A 13,040-nucleotide genomic window follows, 5' to 3' on the forward strand; every position below is an offset into this window, starting at 1 on the left:
TGATTGCCAAAGTGGACATAAAGTTAGAATAGGCGGGAGTGTGTGTATATATGCATGGATTCAAAATGTTTCGTTATATCTTCAACTGAAATTAAACACACCTAGCAAGCACTTAGCATCAGGAACAGGGAAAATGCTATTATCAACACGTTTCCACAAGACATGATTGCTGTTTTGACTACATGCTTGCTTTGGTATTTGAAAAAGACATTCTGAGAGAATCCTAAGGAAAGCAGAATAAAGAAAATGGAAGAATAAAGCAGTACTGTTCTGTATGCTGAGCAATGTCACTAAAAAGAGAACAGAGGAGTATCAGTGAAAGCCAGTAGGGAGAAGGGGAGAAGGAAGTGAGCCAGTACAATGATAAAGAGATGTTGTTACTATATTAATATGTTTATCGTATTTGCTTTGTCTGGATTGATGCTTTTCTTCCTATAAGAAAAACTGCTTCCAACAACTCGTCAAAGTTCATTCAATGGTTGGTGCCTGTCCTCCATGTTGGGATGCCTCGAAGCCACTCTGGCTTCTTGAAGATCGAGCCAGAGGAACCCAAATTGGGTGTGGAAAGCAGGCCTTCGATTTGGAGGTGGGAGAGACCTTATGCTCTTTCCTTCTGGAGGAACTGGAACAAGAAGCAAGATTTAAACTCTCACCTCTGATCCCAGATCTAGGATTGTTTCCATGATGCCAGTCTGGGAAGGCTTCCCACGTGGTCTTATGATGGACTACTAGCTTCTTATCCGAAGACTGAGAGAGCTGAGCTCTAGGCAGGCTGCTGTGAGTTTTTCTAAATACAGCGATTCCCAAAGACCATTGGTGAAATCACAGATCTCTCTCTCTCTCTCTGTCTCTTCCCCTCCGCCTTCTCTATCTGTCCGACTCTCTCAGAAACACACACATATACGCGGCCGGCCTAGTTTCTAAGCATCCCGCTTCTGTTAGGGTGACAGCTCGCTTTTGACAATATCTTTTTCCATACTGAATAATAAGAAGGGGGCCCCCCCACCAATGGAAGTAAATCAGAGATCCTTCTAATAATATCGGAGGGTACCTACTAATAGGGCAGCGCTTCCAGGAACAATCAAGGCACAGGAAGACGGAACCCCAACAGACCATTCATTTGCTCAAGGTCAGGATTTGAAGACAGTTCTCCTTGTCGGTTAGCGATATGCACTTGCTGTTGTCACCCAAGGAACACCCAAGAGTATGATGTTTGATACAAGAAAATACGCTTATTTCAGAAGCGCCTTCTGGGCTTTTCGCGCCTGTGGGCCCGGGGGCTGGCTCCCTGGGCCTGCTACTCTTTGCCCGGGGTTAAGACTGCACTAGGAGTTTTGGGACACCCCTCCTCATGTTCGCCGCCGGGCTTGCCTGGAGTCCCAATAAAGGGCCGCCTTCTCCGGGAGCCTTTCCAGCTCTCCCCGCTTTAATTCTCTGGCCCCCGGGGTGAGTCGTCTCCCTGCCTCCCGTCTGCACGGGGCCGTGGCAGGATGGCACTCCCATTGGAGCGGGGCTGCCAGAGAGAAGCTAGGCTCGCTTTCAGCCTCTCGGACCCCGCCTGGCACACAGTGGGCATGGCAGGGACGGGCATGGCAGGGACGGGCATGGCAGGGACGGACACTGGCCGTTTCGGCTCCGCCATGTACCCCCCCTCCCCCCCCAGTGCCCGAGCGCCGGGCCGCACGTCCTAAGCCCGGGTCCGCTCGTTACTGCTGACGGCCGGCAGTGTCTGTCCGCCCGCGGCTTCCCGTGTGCCAGACCCAAGCCCCCCCCCTCCCGCTCCTCGCCCAGGACCCGCCCCGAGTCCCTGTCCCCCTCCCCCCGCCCGCCAAGCCCAAGCCCGGGCGCTCGTCCCCCCCGCCTCCCAAAGTGCTGGGCACACACATTCCGGACTCTGGCCCGCCCCGCCCCTCGGGGCGGCCCCGCCCCTGTTAGCCCCGCCCCCGCGGTGGGGCACGAGCGGGCCACCGCCGGCACTCCCAGCCTCCCGCCCCCGGGCACCGCGGGCAGGCTCACGTGACTCTCCCCTCCACTTCCCCTCTTGCCTCGGTCTCTCCCCACCCCGCGCGCGCGCCGGGCCCCGGGCCCCCTCCCCTGCCCGCCCCGCCCCCGCGTCAGCGCGCACTCCCGACGTGCCCTGGAACTTACCCTCCCTCCGAGGCAGAGCCCGGGGACGCTGCTGGGCTCCGGGCGCCGTCGCCGCCGTGTTTACTGTCCCGCCGCCCGGTTCCCGCTGCCGTCGGTAAGGAGGAGGGGAAGGGCCCGAGGATGGGACGGACGGGACAAAGGGGGTGGGTCGGGGGGGCGCTGGGGCGGCGGCGGGGAGGGGGGGCTGACGGGGGTCTCTGAGGGAAGGCGGCGGCGGCGGTCCCACGCTGTGGGCGGAGGAGAGGGCCGGGGTCTTTCATTGGCCCGCCCTGGGTTTAAATGGCTCGAAGTTGTGACTCCCTCCTTCTTTCCCCTCCTCCCCCTCCCCCCATCCCGGTTCCCTGACTTCCTGTGTGAGGGAGGGCAGCGCCCGCCCCGCCCCCGGGAGCGAACGAGCGTGTGTGTGTGTATATGTGTGTGAGTGTGCGCGCGTGCATGGAGGGCCGCGGCTCATCCCTAGTCCAACCTCCAGCCCACCTTGAAAGGAGGAAGAGGAGGCGCACCTGGGGCCGGGCGAGCGGGCACGGCCCTCCCCACGCGGGGGCGGGTGACAGCCCCTCCGGCCCCGCCGGTGACCCTGGAGACTCAGGCCCCTGCCGCGGGGTTCTCGGCGCCCAGGTGCCGCCGAAGCGCCCCCCCCCCCCAGCGGCGCGCGCCCCTTGGGCCGCTTTCCCCTCCCCCACTTTTTGGACCCGGGGGGACGCTCTGGCCCCTGCGCTCCCACCTTGACCTCGTGGTGACCTTAGTCAGTTACGCTTTGGACGCAGTTATCTTTAGCCAAATAAGATGCCCAGCGCCCGCCTTAGCCTGCTGCGCCGCGCACTTGTTGCGCTCGGAGATCCCCGGGCCCCAGCCTCGTGGGGGGAGGCGGGAGGGGGCGCGAGTCAGGAGATCCGCACCCCCCGGCCCGGGCTCTGCCCTTCTTTCTTTCCCGAAGCGCAGGCCGTTTGAAAGCAGCAGGCTTCCAGCCTGTCCTTCCCCGCTCCGAATTGTTAAAACTTCCCAAGCGTATAAAAGTATAAATGGTGATTCCAGTATTAGCTACAATCTGATCTCGGCAGGGAGCGGAGGGGGAAAAAAAAAAAAAAAAAAAAAGACGAGTGTAAGTAGTCAGGTGTTTTGTTTAGGTTCCTTTGTAAGTTGTCAACTCTGCAAGTTGGAGTGTTTCCGTTTTCAAGCAGATTTTCCTGTATACAAAGAGAGCTTGAGTAGAGATGTCTTGTTAGCAGTTTGAGATCATCCCAGTCCTATCTCACAGCTCGCTGTACTGGGTTAGTCATTTAACCTCGTTCAGGCTCAGTTTCCTCATCTGTAAAGTGGGTCAGATGAGGGAACACGGAAAGTGCTTTGCAAATCATAAAGAATTTATCAATTGGTTTTTAAAAATAATAATTTTCAACGTTTTGCACACATTGAATCTTATAGAATATAGATGTCTTGTCAACCATCTATAGCAAAATGTTGTATTATTCCAGCGTTAGAAATTTGGCCCAATTAACTAATACAAGTTAATTTGGGAAGACTTATTCTTTGTTGTCGCTGCTTTTGTATAGGGCAGTGTTGGGTCCAAATTCGGCCTCAGACACTAGCTAGCTGGGTGATCCTGAGCTAGTCACTGAATTTCTGTTTGCCTTAATCAGCTGGAAGAGGAAATGGCCAACTACTCTAGCGTTTTTGCCAAGAAAACCCCATGGACAGATTCACATTTCACAGATTCCATGTGCTTTGAGGTAGCTTCAGAGAATGAGGATGGGGATAGAGTGGGGAAAATACTTTTGTTGGGGGCAGAAAAATTTAAGAATGGAACCTCAATATTTGTCAGCATAAATCACTTTGGAAGCAGGGTATATCTAATTATACTACTAAATTTAGCTTTTTGGAGGGGAAGAAACAGAGTTAGAAACCCAGCTAGACACTGTTTTGGCTATTGTTATCTTATGGTAATAAAACCTCAGCTTGTGGTACAATGGGTGTGGCTCTCCTTTACCTCCCCCATGCCCCAAGACTCTAATTCCACGCTGATTTCCAAGCTTGTGCCCTGGTCTGGGTCAGTATGGTCAGGAACTTTTATTTGGTGTGAGTCTTCATGATTACCTTGCCTCTAATCATCCTTGCTGGTTTCTGCCATCTAGCTTTTTCCTGGGCTCTGTTCTTTTCCTGTTGTAGTTTTCAATTCCTTGCTCTTAATTTTTAGTATGGTTTTTCACAACTTCTGATCCCTCCGTTTCTGTCTCACCCCTCCTTTGTTTCTTGTCCTTGCTGCTACCTATGCTGCCATCTGATAGTCTGCTGTTTGCTGGCCCAGGCACCTCATCTGATCGTTGCTGTTTCCTACACATAGGCTGCTAAGCATTGCTGCTGAATTCTTCTCGTTTCTTTTACCCCTTTTTTCTGCTTTGTTTTCTTGAGTTAAGAAACATTTTTTTCCAGGATTCTTGACTTTTTTTTTTTGGCAAAACAAGCAACATCTCAAACTACCTTTATAGAGAATGATAAACAAAAAGAAGTACTACTATCAGGGTACCTGATAAAGTGATGAATCACAGTATGTTGGTCTGGTATAATTTTCTAGTCTTTGACTTTTCTCAGCTCTTTATTTGTTGCTTACTGCATAAGGGAGGAGGATGTCCTCACCACCCCCAATCTTTCTGGCTACTTTCAGGTCTGAAATAACTCTAGAAGCCTGAATAACTGAGGCTTTATTATGATATTCTGTGCATTTAAACATTAAAAAATGTTACAGTAATGTTTTGAGTGTGCTGTGTCATTAAGAACTATATATTTTTATAAGTTATTTTTTCAGATAATTGAATGTTATCCTTAAGCATTTAGTTTTTAAAAAGTTATAATCAATTTTTGGGAGAAGAAAACTTCAAAAATGTTACCTTCGCTACTTCCTCAGATTTTGGTAAATATAATTTTAGCTTTCCTTAAAAGATTTTGTTTTGTTTTTACATCACTTACATTTCCCGATATATTTTTCCCCTTTGTCCCTGAAAGTCATTCCTTGTAATAAAGAATTCTTACAATAAAAAAAAAAAAAGAGAGAGAGAGAGAAAGAAAAAGGGAAAAGCAATTCAGGAAAATTAACCAACACAAATCTGACATGTTCCATGTCCATAATCTCATCTCTGCAAAGAAGGGTTAGAGGTATTTTCTTGGTCAGTGATAAGTCTAATAATTATTTATATATTGGTTCATTTATTTTTGAGACTGGGTCTTTTCTGCTAGCCTGGAAATTCCAGAACTGATTGGCATGAAAACTTTGACTTACTCCTTTTTTAGACTCTGCTTTATGGGTCTCACATATATTGATGCTGAATTTAATAATTACTTTTATCCCTCCTACAATTTAGAACTCAGTTTGAGTGATCCATCAGCCTCAAGTTTTGCCAGCAGAGTAGTACAGAGCTCTATGTCACTACATTGGACCCTTATCAATAAATTAAACTTTTCTTTTAACTTTCATCTAGATACCTAAGACCCTCAGGATAGTATATTGGATGATTAATTTCAGAAAACCTTTATTGATAATGATAATAATTTATAAAGCACTGAGATTTACAAAGTGCTTTCCTTGTACTTTTATGAAGTAGCTCAAGTGGAAAGAGATGCAAAATGTGAGTTGTTGGGGATGACATAGCTAATAAGTGTTAGAACTGTGAGGTAAATTAAAATCTTTTGATGTTCAAGATGTCCTGTCTTCATGGTATTCTGAGACCTTGGTGCATAGAACAACACAGTTGATTTTCTGTTACCAGTAGAATGGAGCAAGATTACATAAGAAATTCATTTTTATTTAGTCTATTTTATGCTAAGATATTTGTCATGGTAAAACATTAACAAACTTTCAACTTAGAGAGTAAGCATAAAGAATTATGGAGATTTGTAGTTCTCAAGCTCTTGTTTTTGGCAGTACATGTTCATTACACCTTATAAGAGATGTGGACTACTTAGTTCATTTCAACAACATGGCCATATAGACTGATATATTCCCCCCCCCCCAAAAAAAAAAAAAAAAAAAAGAATGTACATAGCCAAAAATTTTCTTTGTATGAGGAAAGAGCTATCACATTGTCTCAAGAGACTGTCATGCTTCCCATTCTCCATATAACCTTCTCCCAGCATATTGGAGGAATCTGACAGACCAAATGTGGTGCTGACATTGTGTTCTCCCTTATAATGGTATAATGCCTAGCACATGGATTATTTGTGCCTGGCATGTAATACTTTCCCAATTCATATTGGTCTGATCAACCACAGTTGAACATGCTGTTCATTAACCCCAACATTATGATTGAATTTGGTCCTCTTCCATTATAAAAGATATTATCTTCCTTTTTGCCAAAGAAAGAGTAACAAGTCTCTACTCTCAAGAAGCTCATACTCTGTCATGGGGGAGACAAATGCAAACAACTACATACAGACAAAATGTAGACAGGGTAATTGGACAAAAGAGGGAAGAAAGCCAGGGAGGCTAGGAAATGGAGGAGAGGCGGGACAGCCAGAGTGAGGAGATGGAGGAGCTTCAGAGAGGTGGGGGGCCAGAGTGCCAGAGGAGGAGGTGTGGGGGGTGAAGGGCTTTGTCTGTGATCCTGCAGGTGGGCAGTGGGCAGCCACTAGAGGTGATTGGAGTGTCACATTTGACAACTGAAGGGAGGAGGGACTGAAGTGGGAAGAGTCTGTGGCAGGGAAGTGAAAGCTACCATTTGTAAGGCACCCTTACCTGGCCCTGGCCTGAGTACTTCATTGATGTTGTCTCACCTGATTCTCACTGCAAGCCTGGCAGGGACGGGCTGCTCTCATCCTGGTTTTTCCGAGACAGACAGTGACTTGCCTAGGATCCCGTTGTAAGGGGTCTGTGGCAACAGTGCACAGTGAGAGAGGAAGTAGTGCACCAAGGTGGTGGCAGTGCCAGAGAGTAGCTCCATAACAATAGGCTTCGGATTAATTGGATGGGGGTAGGCTGCAGTGGAGAAAGAGTTAAGGAGGTGAGGGTTTGGGGAAGCATTTGAGCCTGCTGCTGGCAGGATGGTAGTGCCCTAGACAATAATAGGAAGATGAGGAAAAGGGAAGGGCTTGAGAAGAAAGATAAGAGTTCAATTTAGTGTTTATTAAGTAAATATACATGCTTAGATGTACTGAAATGTAAGATGGTAGCTTTTATTATATAACAGAATATAAGCTGTGATCTTAGAAACTTGAATTAATTGACATAATCTGATTTAATAGAAATATTAATCTGGTAATTCTGTGGAGAAAGTTTTGGAGAGGAGAGAGACTAGAAGCAGAAGAAACCAATTGGGAAACTGTTTCGAGTGTGAGAGGGGAGTGGCCATATACACGGAGAGAAGCTGTGGAATTGACAGCTGATTGGCTATGGGAGGAAGAAGGGGAATCACTTGATTGACTGGTTGTGTCTGACAGAGAGGTAAATTTGGAAGAAGGGTATATTTGGGGTAGAAAGGTTTAATATTTAAAGTATCTTGTTTGTAAAGAGTTGTTGTTACTGTACCTGTTTTCTGAGTCCTGAGTTTCTGTACCTGAGTCTTGAGTTTCCATAATATAACTTCAGATTAGAATGTCAGCATCCTGTTGATGCTATAGCATCTCTCTGATTTGTCCCTTTTCCATTTTGCTCCATCTAAATAAGCCCCTCCTCATTTCTTTCCCAGACTATGTTTTAGTTCTCTATTTTTCAGTCTCCTGTTTTTAGACTTTTGGATCTCTGATCCATTTTCCAACCAGCTGCCAAATTGGTGTTCCCAAAGCATGGGTCTCATCCTGCCACTTCTTACTCTAGTGTCTCTTGTTTGGAGGATAGAATTCAGAATCCTCTGTTTGGCATTCAAGACCTTCACAGTTCAACTCTGACCTTTTCATCCAGACTGGTTTCACATAATTCTTCTTCACGCATTTTTGTTCCAGCCAAGCTGCCTTACTAGGTGTTCCCCCCATAGAGCATAGGGAACTTTTAAAATTCTATATTAGGCCATATCTAGATTGTCATCTTTTTTCATTTCTGGTTCTTATCAATCAGTAAGCATTTATTTGGCACTTAAAATATGTCAGGCAGATTGCTAAGCACTGGGGATATAAGAAGAGGCAAAAGACAGTCCCTGATCCAAAAATATCTAGTTTGCTTCATGGCTTAGTTCAAGGTCAGCTTCCTCTTCCTTCTTCCCTCCCTTCCTTCCTTCCTTCTTCCCTCCCTTTCTTTCTTCCTTCCCTCCCTCCCTTCCTTCCTTCCTTTCCTCTTTTCCTCCCTCACACTTAATTTTCTTTGTTCTGAATTTAATGACCACAAAAAATACATTTCCATATATGAAAGTAGAAGAGAAGCAAATTATACATGAAAATGGAAATTTCTGTTATGTATATCTTGCTTTAAAAATTGTGTATAATAAATTCAATATGTTACTTGCAAAGCTGACCTACTTGTCTTTTCCCTTCTAAACTTGTTTCAGTTTCCATTTGTGTCTTTTAAACAGTGTTTCAATGACTCTTTTCTTTCTTTTCTTTTTACATGACAACCCTGTGACTAGTTCTTTCTTCCCCTCCTAAAAAAAGAAAAACATTCCCATCTTTCTTGATTCTTTTATTTCTTCCAGTTTTACTTCCTTTTATCTCTCCTTCCCAATTAATTTGTGTATATTTTGTATTAACTTACCTCTACCTATGTTTTTAGAGTATAAGTTATTTGAGGACAAGCAGGAAGTGTTGCACTTTTGATTGTGCATCTTCAGTATCTTGCATAAGTAAGACTCAAATATTGGTTGAATGAACAGTATGATGACTAGTGAAGAAAATGTGACTGATTCCTGGCCAATTTTAATTCTAAAATGATAGATATTGCATATTTTTACTTTTCAGTCTTCTTTTTAAAAATTTTAGCCTTTGCCAATTAATTTTCATCCCAATATATCTAGTATGAACAGTGTGGAGAGTTTGTACATTTGATTATTACAAACCCAGACATCATCAGCTACATCTTGCACTCATTGAGACTTGACCTGGTCCTCATGATCCAGCTTTCTTTGACCAGTTCTTTGAACTTCCCCTAACCCTCAGATTCACTTATGCTTGGGAAAGCATAGGTGAATAGGGAGATGCCTCCCTATTCTAATATGTTGCATCCAATACAAGGCATCACATCCTGTGGGAAGCCCGGGACCCAGGGGATTAGCTAAAGCCATGGGAACCAGGCAGGCAAAAAACCCCAAACCAGAACGCCTGTGCCAGGTTAGCTAAAGGAGCTTGCAGGCCAAACTTCCATTCAGAACATAAGAATTCCTGCTTATGTTGGGAAATCAGAATCTTCCTTGTTCCTTATTGCCTTCTAAGCTCCTACCACCATCACTCATTACTTTTCCTCTTTGAGATTCATTAAATCCATGTTTATCACCCAGTTCAGCTTTTGGTAGTTGTTGACTACCAACTTTTACTTTACTCCCCTTACTTTACAACTCCCTTTACTTTAGTGAGTTCAGTGCCTGACTCACAGGCTTTCCCTCCTTTCTACCTCTGGTTTTTATACTAGGATATTTTAGCATTCATAGTAACAGTCCTTCAAACATCCTAAATTTATAATTCCTCAATTTATTCATTCTGGTGACCACCACAACTAGACACAGAAATGGTTATATCTATCATGTTGTCTGGTGACCACCACAACTAGACACAGAAATGGTTATATCTATCATGTTGTTGTCAACTGCAAGTATTCCATACTTCTGTTTATGAATTCTGAAATTCCTTTATTGGATCATAATCTTTTCATTCTGTTTCATCCTCTGCCTCATATCTCTTAACTGTTTGTTTGTTTGTTTGTTTCCCCTATGGCCTTTAGGCCTCTGGAATGGGGAAAAAGAAAATACAAGAAGTTGAAAGCCCAGGTCTTTTTCTCAGTGCCACCCTCGACAGTCTGCACCTCTCTCTGTTCACAATAACCACCACTCTAATTCATCACATTTCTGCCTCAAAACCCTCTGTACTCTAATTCATCTTTCACTCAGTTGCCAAGATTTATTTTGTAAAGCCTAAGGCTTACTGTTTCACCTGTCTGTTGAATTAAATCCAGATTATTTACTCCCTGTTATCTTCAAAATAAAAAATAAAAGTTCTGTGTCATGTAAAGCTCTTTACAATCAGACCCCTTTCTACATTTTCAGTCTTACATTTGAATTCTCTCCATGACGGTTTAGTTCTGCTGTAATGGCCTACTTGCAGTTCCTCCCACAGGACTCTCTTACCTTCCCTCTCTATAGTTTTTCTCATTCTTAAAATGCTCTCTCGATCCTTACCTCTTTGACTCTTGGTTTCTCTGGCTTCTTTCAATTCTCAACACAAGTCTTACCTTCTGTAGGAAGCCTTTTGTTACCGTTGTTGATCTTTTTCAGATGTATGTGACTCTTTGTGACCACACGGGGAGGGTTTCTTGTCAGAGCTACTAGAGTGATTTATCATCTCCTTCTCCAGCCCATTTTACAGATAAGAGACTGAGGCAAATAGGGTGAAATGACTTGTCCAGGGTCACACAGCTTTGAGTGATTTGAACTTGGGAGGAGAAGTGACTCCAGGTCCTGCACTCTATTCATTGCCCCACCTAACTGCCCTAAGATGCCTTTATTAATTATTGTAGCTGCCAGTGATTCACTTTTCTGATTGCTGTGTATATATCTCATAGGTAGATTATTTGCCTTTTCCATGTCCCACTAAAATAGGAGCTCTTTGAAGATATTTACTGTTTTACTTCCTACATTTAGCAGAGTTTAGTACACAGTGCTTCTTCACAAATGCTTTTCTTTTTGACTGACCAAGTTATTTATAAAAGATAAACCAAACATGAAGAGGCTTAAAAGCTACTTTAAAAAATAAGTTACCAGAAGTGATTCTTTGTGTAGCATGGCAGGTATCCAGTGTTTCGAGGATGATAGTTTAGCTAGTTGTTTTGCAAAACATAATAGCATTTGGGTATTTGACAGTTTTGAGTATGGGAGATGAACATGAATGTGGGAAATGAATATGGGTGTGGGAATGGGAGGTGGTGGTAAGTATGGGATAAGTTCAGATATTGAAGGGAAATGTGGTCTTAGAAAAATACTGAGTCACTCAACTGGAGAACATTTATGGTTGTAAGAGAATTAGTGCTCAAGTATAATCTGAAAGAAGACTCTAGAACTAAAGAAGCAACTGTTTTATATATTTGATTTAATAAAAATAGACTTTTTTTTTTAAACAGTGGCAGTATAACATAATGGATTATGGTATTAGTACAAGAAAACCTGGCTGACACACACTAGCTTTGTAACATTCAATGTCCTGGGAAATCTCATAAGACTTAGACATTACAGAAAAAGTACTGCTGAGAAGTTCCTTATCTAGAAGTTCCGTTTATAAATGAAGTCGTTGGTCTAGAAAATTATGATTACATGAGAACAAAAATTCTGTCTTTTGTAAACACAAGTAATGTTGATGCCCTCCATGTTTAAGAAAAGCAGAATTGTTCTTCATACTTTTTTTTATTCACACCCAAGTGTCTTATTCTTAAATTTTGGAACCCATTGTCTATAGTCATCTTTGCTTTTTCTTCTGTCTCAGAATTATCTGAGTTCTCCTTTGATCTTTAGTATCTAACTTCTCAAGCCAAAGCAATTGAGGCTTTAATATCAGTAGTTTTCTTGCCTACCCATCAATATACTTCAACAAATTCTGAAAATAGATGTAGTATTCCACACGTGTGGATCTCTCACTCTTCAAAAGAATAAAGTCGGGATATCTCCATGTGTATATATATATATATATATATATATATATATATATATATATATATATTCTTTGAGGCCATTATTATTTATAATTTTGTAACATTCACTTTTGTATTCTTTTTACATTGTTATAATTATCATGTATGTTTTCCCATGATTTTCTGTATTCATCATATTCACTGTTTCTTGCAGAAATATTCCTTTATGTTCATGTACCATAATTTGTTTAAAGTACCCCAATTGTATTGGAGATGCCATTAATTCTTAAACATAAAATATTTGCTTAATGTTTAGACAAACAGCAAGAATAATTGTAGCATCAAATTACTCAATATATGTCAAGTGTATATATATCATAGTCTACCCAAATCTGGGTTATACCCTCCTCCCAACATGTATAATGTCAGTGGAGAGAGTAGAAACATACTTGGAGAACTCTAGTAGAAAGGTACTGCATTTGAAAGACCAGGGTGTGCAGGGCAACTGGCAGCCTAGGTTTTATGTCCTTGTGGTCTTCAAGAACAATCTTATCCATGTGAGGAAACTACTTCTCTGCTAGTTATGCTCCCCTTTTGAGTCTCATCTCACCACATAAGACCTGAGAGGGCATTACTATGAATAAGAGAACTTGGAATATGATATTCCAAAACTCAAGAAGTTTGGATTTGTCCAAGATAATTTATTCTACAAAACTCATTATAAATCTGGGAATGGTAATAGGGGAGGAGGGGAGAAGGACTTGTAATAGAATAAGCAACCTCAGTCATTACTGAAGAAATGATCTGAGCTAAGCAGTAGCTTTGAAATGAGCAAACAGTTAAGATGGAGCCTGGGTGGATAATTTCTGTTGATGGAAATTGGTTTTGTGTTGAGGCTCTGATGGGGGAAAGATTGCTACCTTAGGTGGCATGGTATGGTAGAAAACTGTTCAAATTCCTGATCAGATACTAGATATATGACTTTGGGTCAGTAATTTAACCTTTCAAAAAGCCTTGGTTTTTGCATTGGTAAAATGTGGATGAACACCTTATAGTAGTGTTATTTAAGTCCTTTGTAAATAAGAAAGCTAAATATCATTGAGTTATCCAGTGCTGGCACTGAAAAGGGATCCCTATTTTACAAATT

At 43.0% G+C, this 13,040-nt stretch overlaps 1 protein-coding gene across 8 annotated transcripts in view; it reads left to right on the top strand.

The window, feature by feature from the left end:
- The first annotated feature begins 2,158 nt into the window (after nt 1-2,158).
- The window catches only part of ARHGAP12 (Rho GTPase activating protein 12), a 121,430-nt gene continuing 110,548 nt past the window's right edge, over nt 2,159-13,040 (top strand). For all 8 annotated transcript variants that reach the window (XM_031939744.1, XM_031939746.1, XM_031939745.1 and 5 more), the window contains exon 1: nt 2,159-2,242. The gene's annotated coding sequence lies outside the window, so the exon portion shown is untranslated. The remainder of the gene's footprint in view (nt 2,243-13,040) is intronic.

This window comes from Sarcophilus harrisii, chromosome 5 (assembly GCF_902635505.1).
Source record: "Sarcophilus harrisii chromosome 5, mSarHar1.11, whole genome shotgun sequence".
NCBI classification, from domain to species: Eukaryota; Metazoa; Chordata; class Mammalia; order Dasyuromorphia; family Dasyuridae; genus Sarcophilus; species Sarcophilus harrisii.